A 6,533-nucleotide genomic window follows, 5' to 3' on the forward strand; every position below is an offset into this window, starting at 1 on the left:
GAGGGGTAGAAAAATAAAATTTAAAAACAAGGTTTAAATTTTATTTTATTTGGGGGGGTGGGGGGGTGGTTGGGGGGTTGGTTTGAGGGTAGCGACAAAATAAATTGATTTTTTCAACAAAAAAATAATTGTAATTTGAAGTTGGAAGAGAGTTTTGAAAAATGTTTTCCTTAAGTTTTGAAAGGAAGTCATTTTCCTTAAATTTGAAGAGAATGAGTTGATTTGGAAAACATTTTTCAAAACATTTAACCCAACCAAACATGAGAAAATTGGATTTTCCTTCGTACCAAACACAACCCCAAGTATCAACTCACCAAAACTTGAAGGAGTCATCAAATGAGTTTGGACTGAATTTGTCAGCCCTATATGTAATTTTTTTGGGACAACTGGGTGAGTTAGGTTGAATTCAGGCCGTCTAAGATAAACACAGTTAAGAGATATATGGTATTAATCTGCCTAAAAGTTATTTGGGTTAAAAGGAATTGGATCGAAATGGGCTAAAATGAGGATAAAATTCCGAGGGGAACTTACATAAAGTCCACTAATTTAGGAGCTAATTACTTAAATATACTTTAGTTTGCAATATTACGTATTTTGCCAAAATTTGGTGCCTTCATATACATGTATCTCGGAAACATGGGGTCAAAATTAGTTATAGTTTGTTCGAGATACATTGTATCAAAGTGGATTCGCATGTATCTAAGATACATAACAAATCTTGCTTGCCTCCCTCACCTCTTTTACACCTCGCTCGCCACTCTCTCATGTATCTGATATCCTAGATACATACAGATACGTGTATCTAGTGTGATTAGCATGAATCTAGAATACATGCAAATCTTGCTCGCCTCCCTCCCCAATCTCGCTCGCCTCTCTCCCTATTTTGTGTATCTAGTGACAAAATATATGTATCTGAGTGTATTTTTCTCAATATATGGTAGAAAACTCTTAAGTAGTGGTAAGATACGTAATAGTTTGAAAGTATAGGTGATAATAGTATATATGATAGTGAAGTATGTCTAACTATATAAGTTTTCATTTAAAACCCATATAATTTTAAATAAGTTTATTATTTTATTTGTTCGTATATTAAATATTTTTTCTAACTTTATTTTTTTTAAATTATGACTATACGATAAATCAAATAAAAAAAATTATTTTAATAGAATTTCTAATTTTCAGATATGACAAACATTAGGCGTCATTCATTTGGTTAAGCCGAATTGTACAGTTCGTGGCTGAAGGTAGGATAGTCAGGTCCTCAATTGTTGCAAAATATTAGTAGACTACTTGTATTGCTGTACAAAATGTCAAATTTCAAGGTCACTTTTTTATTTTAATTTCCCACTCGATATTCAATATTCAATATTCAATATTTATATTAAAATTTGACTAATTTAAATTCACAATCGCCTCATTCAAAAGATGGCACTCTTTACCAATCAATTCATGTCACAAGGCTGAGTTTCATAAGACAAAATGTATTAGTCACGCTATGCTTTAATTATTTTGTTATGGTTTGATGGTTAATTTCTCATATGATAATTATTAGCAGAGTGATAATTTGACAAATCAACTTCAAATTTAATTGATTAAACATGTATGATTTTCTTAATTATCCTTTGATATTCGAGTAAATCAATTTCATGTTTAATAAATTTATTAAGGGGTAGGTAAAGTTGACTCTCTATGGAAAGTTAGCACTTAGCATTCTGATGATTCCAATTCAAGATCAATGGTTGTGGATGATAAAATTCCGCCCATCTTATAATTTCACTCGACAGTTATTAAGATGTCTCATTTTAATTATTGTTTTAGCTTTTTTTTCATGTTCATCGAGAAAAAAATAAATATAATATATAATTTATTAAGTTATCATTTTTATTAAATACTCACTTTTTTAATGTTAAAGACTTAAAGAATGTAGTTGAAAATAATTGATGATCGTAATTTTGAATTTCTAAAGTAACAATTATTTTGAGCTAAGCAATGTTAAAATAGGATGGCGGGAGCACACTATATTTGTCTCGATTATGTTACACTTTTTTGTAACACCGTTGAGGTATTTTATTTTTTTATTTCCCACCAACATATTGTGCACTTATAAGTTGTATGTAATAACTACATCTTGTTACTATGTTTACAAAGCTAATTTAGACAATGAATCCAGATACGTAGAGTATACCATAATTCTCATTTGGATAGATACTATGATAAACTATTATTATTTAAATGTTTTTGAATTATTAATAGGAAATTAATTTTTTAATCAAACGTGCGAAGTTTTTTTGATATACAAATGCATTTGACTAAAGGATGTTAATTTATCTCATCATGTTCATTATTTAGAGATAGACTAGTTCACTTTTAGATAAATTCATAAGCATGATAGTGAACTTTGATGTATTTATGTTTTTTTAAAATAGATATTATTCAGTATCATGGACAAATATCAAGCTTTAAACGTACTAGTTTTACAACTTCGATGACTAACAAATGAAATAAATGTAACTACATGTAAGAAACAAATACTCCATGCATGTATATTTTCAACATGATAGTTTGGCCATGACTAACAATAAGCTTTAGGTCCCTCTATGCATGTGTATATTTTCAACATTATAATTTAGCCACATTAATGACTACAGTAATAAATTATAAACATAAATATCTACCTAATATTCATGTATAACCATTTTATATATGGAAATGATTAAAGTTCGACCACTTTGATGACTAATGACGGATCTTAAAATTCTGACAAATATGATATTTCTTACTTAAGTTTTCAATGTTCTTTGACATGTTTTTAGTGCTTTTAATGTTAGAATATTTCTTGATAGGTGTTGGATAAGTCAAAATGATCAAAACAAGGAAAAAATGAATGTTTTTTTTTTCATAATTGACATTTCACTTGTTGTAGATCAAAATAATGTATCGTGAACCCTGACATAAATAAAATTAGAAAGTAGTACGAGTAGGATCTTAAAAAATTTGACCAATACAAGATGAAAATATGGACTATATATCAAATTTATGGTCATTGATCTGAAGAAGACAATATTTAAAAGATGGCCCACAAAAGATTTCAAAAATTGTGGAATATTATACAATCCGTGGATTAAAACATGACAACAGTCTAGAAACTCTAAGCAGAAATCAATCGTAGATTAAAAAGAAATTCACGATACATGGACTAAAACAAGCCAACAGTTTAGTAACCCTAATAAGAAATCAACAGTAGACTAAAAAGAAATTCACGATACGTGGACTAAAACAAACGAACAGTTTAGTAACCCTAGCCATGCAGGAATTAATAGTGAACTTAAATCATATTTTTATGTACGTGTATAATTTAAAAAAATTATTCTAATTTAACCACTCTGATGATTAATAAACTATATAAACATAATTATTAAAATAGAATAACAATAAGTAATTTTCTTATGTACATATAAATCATAAAAATAGGAGTTTAACCATTTTAGTAATTAATAAACTATATAAAATAAGTACAGATATTAAAAAACAGAGAAATATTTTATGCATGGTAATGATATTATTTTTTACATTTTTATTTGATCGCTTTGATGACTAACACGCTACTTTTTTGTATAACAATAGTTGTTTACTATTGACATAACACACACCTTAAGAAATACTAATAAATAATAGAGATAATATTATTATATTATCCTTTGAATATATTAAATTTAATACTTTGAGAAATGTATTAGATATTGAATAATAGGAAGGGTAAATTATCTCTTGATTTTCCAAACTAGATAACTATTGTTGGACAACTATTTTTAGTATGGTGGACAAATAAAGATGGATTGAGGAAGTATAACTTTTAATCGAACATAAAGTATAAATAAATATAATACCTTCTTCGTTTTATATTAGTTGATCAATTTTCATTTTGTATGGTATAAAAAATTATAAATAAGAAGATAATTTTTCTAATTTATCCTTTAATAAACTTCTTACAAATTTTACTAGCAAATGTGAACACTTTAAAATAATTAATTATAAAAGTAATATAAAAAAAAATTAATTAATATTATTTTGATTTAGTAAAGTGAACCAATAATATAAAACAACTATTTTTAGTATCGAAAGGAGGGAGCATATCATTTCAATTTAATCACTTTAATGACTTACAAATACAGACACAACGGTCAACAATCAAATATTTATTGTTTAGTGTAAGGATCACTTCCAATTTCCGAAATTATGCAAAATAAAATTTATTAATAGGACTTTATTAACTTAAATAATATTCCTTGGAGAAATTTTACTTTCAAAGAACATGAGTAATTTAGTTTAAAGAAAATCATCCAAAGGAATTCACTTAGCTTTAAAGCTTTTGTTCATGGCGGAATTTTGGTGTAAATTATTCCAACAGATATTTAATTCTAGAACAAATATTAAAATTTTCTTGGACTTTTAAGTAGACTAGTAGACTATCATAATTGAATATTACTTGCGAACAACTTAATAACTTTGAAAAAACCCCTTAAAAATACATGATATGCCAATCTTCAGAAATATTAAACAAACAATTATAATCGGCTAAAATTGATTTCTACCTTAATTTTTGTATCCGTCTTATATTATCATAATTTATAACAATCGATGATAAAAATTGTACATAGAAAATATAATAATTCTAACACATTGAGGGAAGACAAATTTGTAAAGGTTGATACCTAATCTAATATGCCCATCAAATAATAGATCAAACTGACGTAATTTGTTCTTCATTTTCGAGCCACATATAAAATAATGAAAAGTCTAGCAATTTTAGATATGAACAAAAATATTTTTTATTTAGAAAAAAATACATAACTTTTTTTACTTATTCTTCTTAAACTCAAGCAAATATATATATACACAATGTAGACAAACATTATGAAAAATAAGTTGAAAGTAAGAGAGCGGGGTAATGGAGATGGAGGCAAAGAGGGTAGGAATAAAAATAAAATGTGTTAAAGATAAAATGTTACTTGTGAACTTTATTTTTCTTACTTTTATTAGAGAAATTGTTTTTCTCATAAGAATTTTTTTTAAAAATTATTCAAGGAAAAATGAAAAAAAAAACACCCTTTTATTTAATTCCTTCATCATATTTATTTGTTTTTTTTCTAAATAAATAAATAAATTGTTGTAGCTATTTTAAAGAAAAAACTACCTAAATATACAACTCATTTCACTATATTTTTTTAAATTTCCTATCATATGAAAAATTACAAAAATTTCTACACTCTCCTATTCTCGGATACAATACTTTACGCGATGTATCGGTCGAATACATCATTTTACATAATATATTAGTCGGATACATTATTTTACACGATGTATCGGGGCGTACGTGATGTATTGAAACGTTGAATGATATATCCATAACCGAAACGTGATGTATCTGAACGTTGGGCTATGTATCTAGACGTTTTGGGATGTATTCGAATTCTACCATTACAAGTTTTTTGTAATTTTGAAAAAAGTAGAGATGCGATGTAATTAACTCTTAAGAGGGTGTTTGAATTGACTTAAAAGTTGGTCAAACATATGTTTAAGTTAGTTTTTTGACTTCTGAAAGTGTTTGACTAAAATAAAAAAAAAACTTGAAATAAGTAAAAAATGACTTAAAATAAGTTAGAAAATGTTTGACAAGGTTAAAAATAAAAATAAGTTTAAAATGATTTAAAAACCAAAAATAGTCATCCTATTTTTTATTTTTGACTTAAAAACTACTTTTTTAAAGCTAATCCAAACGGGCTCTAAAACTATGAGATTTGTGTAACTTTTTTTTAAATTTTTTTTACAATGACATATTTAATGTACAAAAAGATATTTTAATTTAAGATTATATATATTTTTTAAAATAAAAGATTCCTTTGACGGGGATCCAAACACGTGTACACTGTCCCCAAGCCACTTGACCCAATAAATTTTGTACAAACACGTCACTTTCAGTATTCCAAGACGTAACTGTTCTAATTACCCTTTTCGTCAAATATTACTGGTCAGCACCTCACTATCCAGGGATAAAGTAGTAATTCACTTTCCCTAAAGGCACCCAGGTTTGCATATAAATAACCCCACATCTGCTTTAATAAACACCACAAATCAGTAAAGAAAAATAAAATAAATAAAATGTGTGTGACAGTTCATCAATGGCAGCTATTCAGTCTGCCCTTTTCAGTTACCAGCTGGGTTTTATCTTCTTCTTTCCCCCTTCTCTCTCTCTTGAATCTTTGCCATAGATTCCTGTAGTTTTTTTTATTGTATATATATATATATATTTTCTTTGTTATATCGTCATTTTCGAAGTCAATGAGCTTCGCAACCTGTTTTTTTTTTTTCGAAAAAAATTTGGTTTGAGGTTAGATCTATGTGATACAAGCGGGATAACTGATCTGTTTTTCTTTTTGTTGGGTTAGAACACTGGAGGCAGCGGTTCATCGATCTGTTCCCTGAAAAGCGATAAATATAGCAACAGGAAGCGATCGATAAACCTCTGCATCCAG

At 27.4% G+C, this 6,533-nt stretch overlaps 1 non-coding gene across 1 annotated transcript; it reads left to right on the plus strand.

The window, feature by feature from the left end:
* Window positions 1–6,452: 6,452 nt before the first annotated feature.
* On the plus strand, window positions 6,453–6,533 carry MIR162A (microRNA MIR162a). The gene has a single exon (NR_127252.1). It is a non-coding gene; the product is annotated as a microRNA MIR162a (primary transcript).

This window comes from Solanum tuberosum, unplaced genomic scaffold, assembly GCF_000226075.1.
Source record: "Solanum tuberosum cultivar DM 1-3 516 R44 unplaced genomic scaffold, SolTub_3.0 scf00062, whole genome shotgun sequence".
Classification (NCBI taxonomy): Eukaryota; Viridiplantae; Streptophyta; class Magnoliopsida; order Solanales; family Solanaceae; genus Solanum; species Solanum tuberosum.